Source organism: Anomaloglossus baeobatrachus, chromosome 5 (genome assembly GCF_048569485.1).
Source record: "Anomaloglossus baeobatrachus isolate aAnoBae1 chromosome 5, aAnoBae1.hap1, whole genome shotgun sequence".
NCBI lineage: Eukaryota > Metazoa > Chordata > Amphibia > Anura > Aromobatidae > Anomaloglossus > Anomaloglossus baeobatrachus.
This window is the reverse complement of record NC_134357.1, coordinates 255,106,927-255,123,405: the sequence shown is the minus strand read 5'-3', so window position 1 is coordinate 255,123,405 and position 16,479 is coordinate 255,106,927. Positions and strand designations below refer to the sequence as shown.

Below are 16,479 nucleotides of genomic sequence, written 5' to 3'. Positions count from 1 at the left end.
CTGACGCTGCTCTGCCTCAGTCACTGGAACATTTCACCAGACACAAGCTCACCTCTGCCCCCTCCCCCTGCACTGCCTGCTGATGCTGCTCTGCCTGTCACTGGCACATTTCACCAGACACAAGCTCACCCTGCCCCCTCCCCCTGCACTGCCTGCTGACGCTGCTCTGCCTGTCACTGGCACATTTCACCAGACACAAGCTCACGCTGCCCCCTCCCCCTGCACTGCCTGCTGACGCTGCTCTGCCTCAGTCACTCGAACATTTCACCAGACACAAGCTCACCCTGCCCCCTCCCCCTGCACTGCCTGCTGACGCTGCTCTGCCTGTCACTGGCACATTTCACCAGACACAAGCTCACCCTGCCCCCTCCCCCTGCACTGCCTGCTGACGCTGCTCTGCCTGTCACTGGCACATTTCACCAGACACAAGCTCACCCTGCCCCCTCCCCCTGCACTGCCTGCTGACGCTGCTCTGCCTCAGTCACTGGAACATTTCACCAGACACAAGCTCACCTCTGCCCCCTCCCCCTGCACTGCCTGCTGACGCTGCTCTGCCTCAGTTGTGGCGCCCCTGACCTGGTCAGGCACCACTGAGTACTGCACCCATGCTGGGGACAGTACAAAACAGGTAATCCAGAAGGCTGACCGAGGTGTGACTACACAGGCGCATAGTGATCAGGTCTCACACATTTACCTTTGAGAGGACCCCTGGGGATCCCAGGAGGGGGCGAAGCCTCCATCTCCACTCGAGGGGTGTGGTAGAGAGCCTGGTTGCTAGGTGACGTAGGCAAGAACAGGAGAGGAGGGAAGAGTGAGCCGAGGACAGTTGAGTGGTGAAGTTCAGGGAGGGCAGAAGCAGACCCTGTAGCTCCACACAATTCTGACAACGTACGCGCAGTGACTACCGACGGGGGAGAACGGTCACCTGGGAGTGCTGCCCGAAATCCACACACAGCTAAAGAGAGAGCAACGGAGTGGAAAGTAAGGAGACTGTCAGGGAGATACCAGGCCCAAACGGGTAGCAGGTCCCAGTGCAGGGATAGATTCACCTTTCCTTTGCCAAACCTGCATGAGGGGGCACTTTACACCCCCAAGACAACACCACAGAGTCCGCAGCCACGTAGCCAAAGTTAGGGCCCATAGCTCACAGGAGGCAAGCAGCCGGAGTGACCTGGTCCAGGCTACAAGCAAACGGGCCAAAAAGAAGGGGAGAGAGGCACCAGCAACTTCCCTGGGCGACCCCAGCAGGGCTTCAAGCAGGGGTTACCCCAAAACACAACGGGCTAAGGAAGGCGAGTTGGTAGCCACCCTCATAAGTCAGCCTGAAGGACACCTGGTTCCAGCCTGGTTCATCCCAGCTACGCCCGGGTTACTCACCCTGCCATCATCAGTGAGTAAAATCCATGAAAGACATCCTGCTTGTGTGTGTGAGTCATTCTGCGACTTGTAGTTCCACACACCTACACGGGACCCTGGGGCATGCCTCACTCTCAGGAGGCTATTACAACTGACTGCACCTACCATCAGCCCCAGGCACCCCTAACCTGCAGTGGCGGTCTCCACTGACCGCAATTCTGAGAGTGGCGTCACGACAATCAAAAGAGAAGATTTCCTACCTGTGACGAGATCCAGCCGCGTGGAGTCCCTGAAGGTAATGCACCGCTGCACCGACACCGAACCTCGGGGCCCCACACATCTGGCGTCACGAACAGGATAAGGACTAGACCTGTTCAGACAGGTGACCATGTGCCTGGGCGGTCCGCTTGGAAAATTGGAAGCGCCGCCATATTGCCACCATGAAAAGCGCGCTGAAAAACAACAGCAGCCCGCGCTGGGAGAAGTTACCGCCCACGAAGAGGTGTGGCTACCCAGAGATCCCCTGGAGAGTCCTGGCTTCGCAAGTGATGAGAGCGGAGGCGTTCAGAGACGTCGGGAGGGAAAGGGAGCCAGAAGCCTGCTGCTGGAAAAGGCAGAGCAGAAACTGATAAGCCTGCTGTTGGGAGAAGAGTTCAAGGCAGTGAAGGAACTGGCACTGAGACTGCAAGGAAGAGTCGGAGGTCTGCTGCTGAGAAAAGATCTGCAGAGCGGCGACGACGTGGTGAAGATGGCGTCTGAAGATAGGAGCCCAGAGCCGGGTTCCGCTGCCTGGTGGTCCTGGGAGCTTGCCCAGTTCAGTAACCGACTGGAAGCGAGGATCGTGCAGCAGATCCGAGAGGGACGTGCGGAGCTGCAGGAGATGGCTGCGGCGGTTCAGGCCTACGAGAGGGGAACCGCACGACGAGTGCCAGACCGAGCGGCGACGACTCAGGCCCCGACGATGTTACCGATGGGTGAGTCCGGTGTTGCCCCTGTCAGCGCGAGTGCCCCGACCCCTACTGCCATGCCCGCGGTCCCTGGAGAGATGCCCGGCGCGGCGACGCTGAATCAGGCCGCAGCCACGCCAGGTGCGGCCCGCCGAGCCCAGGCCGCCGCAACGATGCCCAGCCCGGCCCGCAAAGATCCGGCTGCCACCGCAACCCTCCTCCACGCCGCAGGTGTGACGCTGACCCAGGCCGCCGCCATGCTAGGCCCGGCCCGCCAAGACCCCACCGCAGCAGCGACGCTCGTCCGCGCCGCAAGTGAGGTGCTCAACCAGGCCGCAGCCACGCCAGGTGCGGCCCGCCAAGGACCGGCTGCAGCTGCGACGCCAATCCAGGCCGCAGAAGCGCCCAGCCCGGCCTGCACAGATCCCATCGCAGCTGCGACGCCAATCCAGGCCGCAGAAGCGCCCAGCCCGGCCTGCACAGATCCCATCGCAGCTGCGACGCCAATCCAGGCCGCAGAAGCGCCCAGCCCGGCCCGCACAGATCCCATCGCAGCTGCGACGCCAATCCAGGCAGCCGCAGCGATGCCCTGCTCGGCCCGCCAAGACCAGGCCGCTGCCACGCCAGGCTCGGCCCGCCAAGACCAGGCCGCTGCCACGCCAGGCTCGGCCCGCCAAGACCAGGCCGCTGCCACGCCAGGCTCGGCCCGCCAAGACAAGACCGTACAACTAGTTACCCCGGCCTGCAAGGCCAGAGCAGACACCGCTCCTCAGCCCAAGGAAGTCCCTGCTAGGAAGTCCCTGCTGGGGGAGGACCCCGAATACTGGAAGCTGAAGGCTGATCTAGAGGCCCACTTCCCAAAGGAGATGGTGGACCGGTATTTGCTCCCTCCGCATGCTTCCAGGAAGACTCCTGCAACATTCATGTCAAAGGGTCCCCCGCCCTGGCCTGCTGATGAAAATCCATCCCTAGCGCTGCCACAAGAGAAGTGCCCAGAAGAACTAAGGGGGAGGGGAGGCCAGGAAGCTGAGAAGCTGACCCCAGAGCCATCAGCAGTGGATGCAGCACCAGTCCAAGAGCCAGAGATGCTGCCGTACTCCCGCTGGGATGAAGAGAGCCCGACATCCTCCGCTGAGGAAGATTTGTCCAGATACCTCACCTGGGAGCCTGCAAGCGGTGAGGTGGCAGCCAGGCAGGACCCAGCCCGCAGGACACGGCGCCGCAGCAGGACAAGGGATCCACCTGCACAGCAATCTCCAGATAGAAAAGACGAAGTAACAGCCAGAGACTTAGAGGAAAAGCGGTCCTTGAGAAGAGCCAAATCGCAGGTCAGAGGCCCACTTTGTCGAGGAGTTGTAGAAGACTTTAGTTTAAAATCAGGATATGGCTTTATAGTTGTACCTGGAATGAAAGAAGGCATCTTTGTGAACAGAAGGGATGTTAGAGCCCATTTACCTAGAGGACATCCAGGAAGAAACCTACAGATAGGAGACTCAGTAGAATTCACAAAGCACCAAGGAGAACGAGGATGGTATGCACTAGATGTCACACCCTGTACCAGCAATCCCTACAGTAAACCTGCTATCTCAACAACAGAAAAAGATAAAGACACAGAAGAAGAGGAAAGAAAATACAAATAACTCATTGATGAAACCACTACAGATGATGACGACAGGTGCCACAGCCCTACAGGCCCAAGCCCTGGTGAGGAGGAAGAAGGAGCAAAGTTCATGTAAAGTAAAGTAAAGTACAGAAGTTACAAGTTTTGACAAGTTTTGCAACGTTTACATGTTCAAGAAATGTGCCCACATGAACTAATGTGAGAAACCTCTTTTTGCACTTTGAAAAATGAACCTTAAGGCTATGAACTGGCTATAGCCACAAACTCTCGCAGTGTTTATAGTTACCCCAGAGGTACAACCACTACCAGGGAGCACGCCTGTTTATGGGGCCTGGCTCTCCACCACAAAGAGGGTACCTGGTCAGCACCAACTGTGGAGGCCGCCTCTACATCCTGCCAGAAGTGGCTGAAGGCGCGGCTCCACCAGGCCAGGTATACCCTGAAACCACCAGACCATGAAAGCCGCCTCTACATCCTGCCAGAAGTGGCTGAAGGCGCGGCCAACGGGAGAGGCAGATGGGAAGAAAGGTCTGGGGAAGCTGATGGCCCAGACCTGGTTACCAAAAGAAACCGGTGACCTGCCGCCTGAGAGGGTTTAGGGTGGGTTAACGGACTTGTGGGTGGAGGGTGGTGATGTATGGTACCTGTTGGTTTTAAAACGTTTTACCATGTTTTACTGTTTTACGCATTTTAAAATGTTGTCTTGCAGCCCGAGGACGTGCTGGTGATAACTAAGGGGGAATGTGGCGCCCCTGACCTGGTCAGGCACCACTGAGTACTGCACCCATGCTGGGGACAGTACAAAACAGGTAATCCAGAAGGCTGACCGAGGTGTGACTACACAGGCACATAGTGATCAGGTCTCACACATTTACCTTTGAGAGGACCCCTGGGGATCCCAGGAGGGGGCGAAGCCTCCATCTCCACTCGAGGGGTGTGGTAGAGAGCCTGGTTGCTAGGTGACGTAGGCAAGAACAGGAGAGGAGGGAAGAGTGAGCCGAGGACAGTTGAGTGGTGAAGTTCAGGGAGGGCAGAAGCAGACCCTGTAGCTCCACACAATTCTGACAACGTACGCGCAGTGACTACCGACGGGGGAGAACGGTCACCTGGGAGTGCTGCCCGAAATCCACACACAGCTAAAGAGAGAGCAACGGAGTGGAAAGTAAGGAGACTGTCAGGGAGATACCAGGCCCAAACGGGTAGCAGGTCCCAGTGCAGGGATAGATTCACCTTTCCTTTGCCAAACCTGCATGAGGGGGCACTTTACACCCCCAAGACAACACCACAGAGTCCGCAGCCACGTAGCCAAAGTTAGGGCCCATAGCTCACAGGAGGCAAGCAGCCGGAGTGACCTGGTCCAGGCTACAAGCAAACGGGCCAAAAAGAAGGGGAGAGAGGCACCAGCAACTTCCCTGGGCGACCCCAGCAGGGCTTCAAGCAGGGGTTACCCCAAAACACAACGGGCTAAGGAAGGCGAGTTGGTAGCCACCCTCATAAGTCAGCCTGAAGGACACCTGGTTCCAGCCTGGTTCATCCCAGCTACGCCCGGGTTACTCACCCTGCCATCATCAGTGAGTAAAATCCATGAAAGACATCCTGCTTGTGTGTGTGAGTCATTCTGCGACTTGTAGTTCCACACACCTACACGGGACCCTGGGGCATGCCTCACTCTCAGGAGGCTATTACAACTGACTGCACCTACCATCAGCCCCAGGCACCCCTAACCTGCAGTGGCGGTCTCCACTGACCGCAATTCTGAGAGTGGCGTCACGACAATCAAAAGAGAAGATTTCCTACCTGTGACGAGATCCAGCCGCGTGGAGTCCCTGAAGGTAATGCACCGCTGCACCGACACCGAACCTCGGGGCCCCACACAGTCACTGGCAGGGTTCATCAAACAAGATCCCCATCCCCCCCCCCCCTTTTTCTGCCCTCTCCTTCACTAGTGACTGTGGCCTCTATGGCACTTCACCATACATAATGTCTGCCCAGTGGGTGCTGGATCACCGGTCCGTTAAGGACGCGCTACCCGGTCCGCTGGCCTGTTTTTTGCTTTGACTCTCATAGTCCAGAGGGTCCCCATCCATCAGCAGCTATTAATCTTGCAGCTCCATCATTCCATACCCTCTCGTGGAAAAAGAGCCCTCAAATTAATTGGTGACTCGCCTACAGTTGGGTCACAGGTCCAGACACTATTGTAAACCCACTGCAGAACCTTCATCATGCACAGTGCTGGTAAGTACCAGTATTCAGGGGCGGGGGGATGACCAGCATTATTTCCCTTGCCTTCTAGTCCGTTACTTTTCTGCCTGATTGTAGTAGTGTTCATTAACACCCCCTCCTTCCAGCACATGTAAGAATGTTTTTTACTATGTTCAAACTTAGACATCAAAACAGTTAATAAGATTCAGCTTAATTTTACACCAACATTTCATTCATAGCTTTACTATTATTATTGTTTATTATTATTGTGCCATTTGTACCATAGCATGTTACGTGTAAGGGTGTTCATTATAGTTAAGAAAAAAAAAAACCCTTCAATAATCATCATTATTATTATTATTAAAAATAATACATAAATAATATCAATAATAATAATAATAATCGTTGATACATGGCACATCCTGGTACAGTTGGAGTGAGGATCTTGCCCTTGAGCTCAGTCTAGAAGGAGTGATGTGTATAGACAGTCGTGCAGTGATATAGTGGAAAGGGTTACTGCTCGTCTACCAAAAAATAAAAAATATATGATGGCTGGATAACATGGCATTATGGTTTCGATCCCTGCCCTGAGCGTTTCTAGGTATGCTAAATTACCAGGTTTCTATTTAAGACACAAGGAATTTGTATTACACAAGGATTTTGTATTTGCCCTCCTTGCGTCTGCATTTCTGGGGTTTGCCCACATGCAAAGTGTGTCCCCCCTCCCCATCCCCGGTTACACCGCCTGCATGGGGTCTTTTTTCTGTCATGAACAGCACTCTGCTACCCCCCCCCCCAATGTCAGGTGAATTATGTAGTTATTAACAATTAATTATTAGATGTCGTGGCTGCTTTCACTACTTGGTCATCTTATTTAGAAGTTTCAGTGAGCATTTTGTGTTTTTTAACGTCGGAATTGCTGATAATTCATTTCTGTATATACAGATATGTCCAATTTCAATGCATGTCAGGTTTCATCAGCTTTAACGGCACTTCCGATAATGTCTTGTGTACATATATAACCAATTTTAAACACATCGCAAGGGTTCTTGCTAACATAATCATATCGATAGTTACATTTTCAGGCTGTGTGTGTATATAACCGTTTTCAACTTATCTTAAAGGTTTCACTTCGGTAACATACGCATCATCAGACATCAGGTCTTCCTTCCGTTTTTCCTGGTTCATTCACATTCACACTCTCACCATTTTTCCGTTGTTTTTTTTTTTTTTGGTCATTTTAAGACTGACATTAATTTAACACATTTTCCTTTGGGTTGTTTTAATTTGTTATTTTGAGCCATTTTAGTTGTTTCCTGAAATGGGTCATTTGGTATGTGACAGGGATTGTCCCATCATACACCACTTTGATGATTTAATTCTTGTCAAGTTTATTAAACTCTTTTTGTTCATTCATGCTCTGTCCAGCGTCCCCTATTCGGTTTCGCACTCTGATTTTGTATCGTTTGTTCAGATGAGAATTCTTCCGACGGGTTACATTTTCCCTCGTTGGTTGTTGCTTCCAACAACAGGTTTTGGCTGTGATGGCGTGTATAGCTCAATAGTAAGTGTGCGTGTTACAGACAGAACTTTGGTTCTGGTCCCACCAGTGGATAGTTGACATTTCCCTTAACAACGGTATTGTATAGCATGTTAGAGTGAGATGCCTTGACGGTTTGAGAGCTTCTTTCATCCTATACTTGCCTTGTTTAGCTCCCAGGTTCAACTATCAGGAATTGATCTTTTTTTTTCATACTGTCGGTTCTGTGGGTTTTAAGTTGTCTCTGGTGTCCTAGGGGTTGGAAAATTCATCTTTCCTTGCTGTGTTGTTTCCCATTGATATCACACTTTGGATTGACATTTTTTCGCTTTGACTCTTTTGCTTTTGGGCCGCTAGCATCAGCATTGCGATTCTTAAACTATTTGTCATCGCTAACATAAGCATTGTGACTCTTAAAGCATTTGTCATAGTATCCTCATCCTCACCCCTCGGTAATACAGTTCATTGTTTATTGTTCCTTAGGGCTTTGGCTTCAACATTTGGTTATGGGTCCGGTACATTTTAGTTGGTGAAATATCATTGCTGACACTTTCTCGTTTTCATTATGTTCTGAGAGTTTCGCCCCAATGCCTGAGTGTCCATTTCCATCCCTCATGTGGGAAATGGTGAATACAGACGATAACACTGGTGAGGTTTTTTGGTGGCTGTGCAAATGGTAAGCTCACAGTAAAACATGGTGAGAGTCGTATGTGTGGGCGATCACTATTTTTCATACATTCACTATTAAATGTTTGTTTCTAGAAGTGAAATGACCTGATAAATATATTTATATAAAAGTAAAACAACACAAAAATATATATATATACTTGCTGCTTATGTCAAGTCAAAATTTCTAAGTAAAGGAAATATGAATTAGCAATTGTTTTATTTATTTTACACCGGTCTATATTGGTATCCAGGCTTTTTGCATCATATATTCCGGTAGGTGCTCACTTCTTGAAGGTGTGTTTTTGGCACCATTGCACTGGTTCCTGCATACTTGGGGACATGCGGAGTCCCGATTACAGGAATAGAAGTGGGATAATATAACTTTGTTTCCCAAACAAGCCCCGGTGGTCTTTATCGTGATAACATCAATTTAGTGATTGGGGGTTTTGCATTCGGATTTGATGCTCAAACAACCGAGCCTCCAGATATTTGTTCTTGGGTACAATGTTTTCCTTCCTTGGCAAAGTTTCCCCTGTCTCTAGTTGCAATTACCTTTTCTTTCGCCGTTCAGGTCCTTCGTTCTTACCTCATGACAATGGTTCCCCTCTCATAAATATTATTTTAATTGCTCCTTTGTGTTTCTCAGCCTCGAGGCTAGGAGATTGGTGCTAATTCATAATTGGTGCCATTACTTGCCAATCCTGAAATTCGTCATATTTATAGTTGCCGTGCTGAGTTTTCTCCATGTATATTAGACCGGTTTTATTGCGTTTGTAACAATTTTCTCTATTACAGATGGTGTCAAACATGTGGTATCGTTTTTGGCCATTCATTTATCTTGGGCGACCAGGAGAATGGGAGAACCATGCACGTGGAAGAGGATTTGGGTTTTTCAGGTTTTGGATGTTCCCTGAAAGGCATCGAGGACCAATAGTTGGGATCTCCCGGATGCCTCTTTACCTCTTAGTTTGTTTTTCTATGCTGCTGGGAATGACCTCTGCCTCTTTATTTAACGCAGCTTTCCACTATGATGTGTTCCATGGTTTCTTTGGTTTAGTCAGAGGTCAGTCCTTGCGTGTATGACATGACGGCTATTTAGGAATCATGGAGTTCATGTTGGAATGTCACGTTTTATTTGCTTTGCAGCGCACTTTTTCACAGCTTCTGTTTCCCGATCGTATACTTAACGGAAATTAGAGCTGACTTATTTCTTTCTATCGAGTGTTCCTTATTTTATGGGTGGGGGTCGGAGCGCAGTTTGCTACTTTGCTCCTCCTTGGCGGTCAATTTAACAGCGTTGATGGTTTTTGTACGAAAGCTACCTGTGCTGGGAGTCCAGCGGCGGCATAATGCTTTGTACTGGTTTACTGTGGTTTATTTACATGGTTTTATCTTAATATTTTATGCTGTGACCGACCACCATCCACTAAAAGATGAGATTTGGTTATTAAATCTCCAAATAAAGAGTTCTGTTTTTATATATCTGAGTGTGGTTTTTCATTACATGGGACGATTAGTTTTGGGTTGTTGGGGTCTCAGCAGTCTGTAGGGCACGTCAGTATTTAACTGGGTGCACTCTGACTGCTGTGCCCCGTTGTAAAGGGTTAATCTGGTCGTCCCATGTAATTTCTGCCTCCTCCCTGTTTTGTTGCAGCCAGTGATTCTGCTCCTCCTCCTGCTTCCCCCTATATAAACCTACTTCCTGCTCTGTTCTGCCTTTCCTCACTTGTGAGACCTGGAGACTTGCTGTCCCACCCTCCCTCCCTCAATATTTCATGTGTGTTTTTCAAAGTTGTATTAAGTCACAGCAGCGGTCAATTTAACAGCGTTGATGGTTTTTGTACGAAAGCTACCTGTGCTGGGAGTCCAGCGGCGGCATAATGCTTTGTACTGGTTTACTGTGGTTTATGTACGTGGTTTTATCTTAATATTTTATGCTGTGACCGACCACCATCCACTAAAAGATGAGATTTGGTTATTAAATCTCCAAATAAAGAGAGTTCTGTTTTTATATATCTGAGTGTGGTTTTTCATTACATGGGACGATTAGTTTTGGGTTGTTGGGGTCTCAGCAGTCGTCTGACTTATGGCACAATATAACTACCAAAATACATGCAACTGCACTCTAAAATGCTAACATTGAATAAGGTAACTCTGGTATTGCATAACTGCTATAGAAAGAGAGAACTTTCAGATCACCACATATTGACCATCCTTGATCCTCGTAGTTAAGGTTCTTGAGAATAAACTCTAAATTCTCATAGTTTTCCTTCAAGAGCATAAAATGTCCTACAGGCACTGAAGCATACTTGTTGCCATTGTACAGTAGCACACCTTTCAGACTTTTTGGGATAAAACAATAAAGAGTCTCTACTTGCTCATGTTGGACTCAGTATTACATTTTTCAATCAGCCCAAGAACATCACTGCAATACACTAGAGTACCGTCTTGAGAAAAGTATGGAAGGAATTTCTTTTCTCTGCATCTGTACCATGAAAAACAGGTACCAGCAGCTAGCAGGTTCTTTTCCTTTAGTCCAGAGTCTAAAAGTTCTGCAGAATATTTAGGAAGGCCCAAGTCATTCACCAAAGGTCACGCAAAGGGGTCAAAGTATAGTGCAAGAAAAAGCCTATGGAGTCACTGATTGTGAAAAAATTGTACATAATGGATTTTTTAGATATTTTTACCAAGTTCAGTGATAGAAAGTATCTAAAAATTACCTCTTACTTTTCAGACAATTTTGACCAGTGTTGTCACGAACAGCCGGGGGAGTCACTCAGATATCCCGCAGCTGTTCACTAATTTGTCATGAACACTACTCTCTAGCGCCCCTCTTGTCAGCAGGCCACTTTTGATACTGCAGGACAATGCATAAAATGAGGCTGCTGAGCTAATAATGCCAAATATTGGACGTCTCACAGCAAGTGTAAATGTATATATCACCGATTCCCGCTAATGGAATATATATATATATATACCTCGGTACCCTTAATGATAGCACTCCAATAATGATTGCACTGCAATAATAATTACACTGCCACCACCCAGACTTTCTACAGGTAGCTGGGGACCCGTTTCAGATAGCGGAAGGCTTTTCGGACGGGTTTGGGTTCGTATATAGAACAGAAGGAAACAAACTATTAAATTTTATATATTTAATCCGAAAATAGGCAGTGTTTAAAAGAATATACAAGAATTTACAAAAGGGAACAATACAAATACAGTATAAACAGTTACATAAAAATAAAAGGTATAACCGTGAGACCTACTAAACTCGTGCCATAGATGTGACATCCGAATTTAGGGAGGGAGGGGCTCAAAGAGAAGAAGATGGTAGAAAGACGGCCAGCATCACCACTTACTGATGCCCTCCAGTACTGACTCCCCCCATCAAGGAGCTAATCACTCTTATGCCCTCTCTGTGACCTCATTTTACAGTCTCTTGTGGGCTGTGCCAAGAGTGTCACAAAGCTCTTTAATTCTAGCTTTTCACATATCTTTGCCCCTGGGCCACACAGGTGAAAGATATTAGTGTCATATTTTATATCTCAATTTTACATTTACATAGATACCAAACACAACGCATCTAGCATGATTTTACTGGCCAATACTAATTTGTCGTGATACCAGCGATCTCTCAGTCAAGCTAAACGGTGCGCTGGGTTCAGCGCTCCACAGGGATTTTGGCAGTATGTTTTTCATTTTTCTAGTATTAACGGGCCACGTAACAAAACTGTATTAGGAGTTTTCCCTCCAACAGAACAAAGGATTGTCAAGGATTATCTTTTCTGTGCATCTTTTGGCTGTAGCTCTACCATCCGAGTCGTAAATTCCTAAGCTTTCAGGCCGATCAGATAATCGTCTTGACGATCTGTGGCTGATGGTGGGGAAGGGGAGAAAGGACTCTTCAAGAGTTTTACATGACACCTCCCCCTTTTTGAGGTAGCATGGGAGATTAATTTGCCGATCGTCTCCTAAGCCTACCTCGCTGGTATACCCCTGCCGGGACAGCCCGTCAGCATTGCCATGCTAAACACCCTTCTTGTGTAGAATGGTAAAATCATACTGCTGTAGTGCCAAGCTGCAGTAGCTTACCATTGTCGCCAGCCACCCGGTGTCGCCAGCTGAGAGGGTTGTGGTTTTTACTATAGTGAAGTTGCGTCCATATAGGTAGGGCTGCAGTTTCCGCAGGGCCCACACTATAGCGAGGCACTCTTTCTCCACAGTGGCGTAGGCCACTTCCCAGGGTAAGAGCTTGCGGCTGAGAAACACCACCGGATGCTCTTCTCCCTCCCCATTTACCTGGCTGAGTACTGCACCCAGGCCAAATGCACTGGTATCTGTCTGAACTGTGAACCGTCGGGTTAAGTCTGGGGCTTGTGGGATTGGGGAACTGGCGAGGGCAGCTTTCAATGCTCTGAAGGACCACTCACAGTCATCTGTCCAGGTGACTACTTGCGGTAGGTTCTTTTTGGTGAGCTCCTTCAACGGCTTAGCAAGAGCACTATAGTTAGGAACGAACTTCCTATAGTACCCTGCTGTACCCAAGAAGGACATCACCTGCTTTTTTGACTTGGGGGTAGGCCAGGAGGTGATGGCCTTAACCTTCCTTGGCTCTGGTTTCAGGGTCCCTCCATGCTGACAGGGGGTGGGCACATCTGTCCCATCACTTTCACAGACAGTGGATCCAACTTTCCTATCATCCGGACAGGCGATGGGTACAACTTTCCCATCCTCCGGGCAAGCTGGGGAAAAATCCTCCTCACTACCTTGGCATGTTTTGGGTTCTGCTTCCCCATCGCAGTGACAACTTTCCTATCTCCCTGGTAGGTTAGGGGGGCTGCCTGCCACTCCACCTGACAGGCAGTGAGCACCATCCTCTCATCCTCCATACTCTCATCCTCCATACAGGCGATGGGCACAGCTTTCCCATCATCCTGACCGGCTGTGAGAGAAACTTTTGCACTACCATGACAGGTTATGGGGTTTGCTTTCCCATCACCCTGACAGGTAGTGAACACAACTTTCCCATTGTCCGGACAGGTCATGAATCCGACTGTCCCATCACACTGTCCAGCCGGGGAAAACATTTTCCTCTCATCATATCTTACCACAGAATCAGTGGTAATCATGGAGCAGGTACCACCGGTCATGTCACAGTCCATCGTGACACTGACAAGCTGCACACAGCCACCTTTCTCATGGCTGCCGTGCCTGTCTCCATCTCCCTTAGCAGCGATTCTTACAGCTGTGAGGGGATCGTCAGCCACATCACCCTGTAGCATGACATGCCTGTACCATGAGACGCATCACTCTGTGATACCTCAGGGTCACTATTTATGAGGCAGCTACCACCGGTCATGTCACAGTCCGTCGTGACACTGGCACGCTGCATGTGACCACCTTCCTCATGGTCTCCATGCCTGCCTCCATCTACCTTAGCGCAGACACTCACTACCTTGGGGAATTCCTCAGCAGCGTCCCCCCGCAGTGCAACATGGTTGAGGTTCCCCGCACAGTCATCCACTTTATTTTCCTGCACAACATTAATAATCACCTTCTGATCATCAATATTCGGGTCACATGACTTATCAACAACATTTGCATCACATAACTTATCATCGACACGTGCATCACATGACTTAAGGCCGCTTTACACACTACGACATCGCTCAAGCGATCTCGCTGGGGTCACGGAATTTGTGACGCACGTCCGGCCGCTTTAGCGATGTCGTTGTGTGTGACACCTATGAGAGATTTTGAATAGTCGCAAAAACGTTCAAAATCGCTAATCGGTGACATGCCCCTCTATTCCCAATATGTTGTGCACCACGGGCAGCGATTTGCCCGTGTCGCACAACCGATGGAGGCGGGTACGCACACTAGCGATATCGGTAACAATATCGCAGCGTGTAAAGCGGCCTTTATTAACTACATTTGCATCACATAAGTTATCAACGGCGCTTGCATCACATGACTTATCAACAACATTTGCATCACATAACTTATCATTGACACGTGCATCACATGACTTATCAGACTGGGGAAGGTTGTCATCGACGTACTGTGCCACCAACCGCCCCAAATCAGTCCCCAATAAAACATTTGCTGGAAGGTCTCGGGACACCCCGACATCTTTCCATCCCCTCCCAGCACCCCAGTCCAGGAAAACCCGAGCCATTGGGAAAGATTGGCGAACACCCCCAACCCCAGTGACAGTCAGGGTCTTCCCCGGGATAAGTTCACAAGGCAATACGAATTCAGGGCGGATGAGAGTTCGTTCTGCACCAGTGTCCTTCAACCCCTCAGTGATGGTGTCGCCAACGGTATCGGGCTGCCAGTTCTCACGGGCTCGACCACCCATCTCAACCACAAACAGGACATTGGCACTAGGCCCTTGGGCCTCAGGTGTAGAGCTCCTCTTCTGCCTCTCTCAACAAGCAGAGCTGAGGTGTCCAGGCTGGTTGCAGGAAAAACACCTGCGAGTGTCAGAGGTGGGCCAGGCACTGGTGGATGACACAGGACCTACGTGAGATCGGCTGACAGGGGCAAGGGGGGTAGTAGTGGTCATCTTACCCCCTTTCCAGCTGGTGGAGGGTGGCTTTTGAACCTCCAATGCACGGTTGGCCTCATAGGTGTCAGCAATCTGTGCTGCTGTATTTGTATCCTTTGGTTCTCGATCCATCACGAACTGTCGCACGTCTACAAGACAAAGGTGTAGGAATTGGTCCTTTACCATCAGGTCGGTTATCTGCTCAGCAGTGGTGGCGGACAGTTCTTGGGCCCATTGGTTAAAGTTGGTCCGGAGCCCATCCACAACGTCTCTGTTGCTGTTGTGTGGTCCACGCTGCAGGGTCCGGAACTTTTTGCGGTACATTTCTGGAGTCAGCTGATACTTCCGTATTAGGGCCTGCTTTATGGCCTTATAGTCTCCACTCTGCTCTTGAGGGAGACTGGCGAACGCGTCCAGGGCCTTGCCTCGCAGCCCTGGGGTTAAGTATCGTGCCCATTGTGCTGGGGGCAACTGGTACTGCAAGCAAGTCTTTTCAAATCCCCTCAGAAAGGTGTCCAAGTCCCCGTCCTTTTCCATCACAGGAAAGTGCTCCAGTCGGGGCTTAAAGCTGTAGGCATTATTGGACTCACAGTTCAGTGGGGAAGATTTCTGCTGCTGGGCTTGGAGGACCTTCAATTCATGGTCTCTCTGGGCCTGGTGCTCTCGCTCTGCTCTCTCAGCCTGGGCCTGGCGCTCAGCTCTCTCAACCTTGGCCTGGCGCTCAGCTCTCTCCTGATATTGCTGAATGAGCTTCAGCTGTCCCTCCCGGTCATCTGCAGCGAGTTGTTGTAGGGCCATCTGCAGGTAGGAGTCCATGCTGCTCCGGTCGCTGCTCTGGCTTGAAGCTGCAGAAGAGGCCCTGGTCGCAGTATCATCCAGGGCTTGACTTGTCTCCCCGTCATCAGCATTGGGGGAATGGACTTGCTTTGCGTCCCATTGTAACAGTTCTTTAATGAGGTCTGGCTTGTTTTTGCCATTGACATCAATCTCTCTGGTCGTGCAGATGGCAATCAGAGTCTCCTTCATCAGCTGGTTGTACCAGGCTTTGGTCAGCGCAGCCATAATTGCCAAATAAAAGATAGGATAGAAAAACAAGAGAGAAGGGAGGGGGTAACTGCTACAAGTACAGTATTGTTCCAGGTATATTTAAACACTGAGTTCGATCCTCACAACTTTTGCAAGTTTTTAGTGAAAGGGATGATTGCTCAAACCAGATCACTAATGCTCTATATCCCACCGCTTGCCACCAATTTGTCACAAACAGCCGGGGTAGTCACTCAGATATCCCGCAGCTGTTCACTAATTTGTCACGAACATGACTACTTTCTAGCGCCCCCCTTATCGGCAGGCCACTTTTGGTACTGCAGGACAATGCATAAAATGAGGCTGCTGAGCTAATAATGCCAAACATTGAAGGTCTCACAGAAAGGGTAAATATATATATCACCGATTCCCGCTAATGGAATATATATATCTCGGTACCCTTAATGATAGCACTCCAATAATTCAATGCAATAATAATTACGCTGCCACCACCCAGACTTTCTACAGGTAGCTGGGGATCCGTTTCCGATAGCGGAAGGCTTTTCGG

General features: G+C 49.5%; 1 pseudogene; it reads right to left on the bottom strand.

The window, feature by feature from the left end:
• LOC142312724 (uncharacterized) overlaps positions 1-15,425 on the bottom strand; it is a 52,539-nt pseudogene extending 37,114 nt beyond the window's left edge.
• Between the last annotated feature and the right edge of the window lie 1,054 nt (positions 15,426-16,479).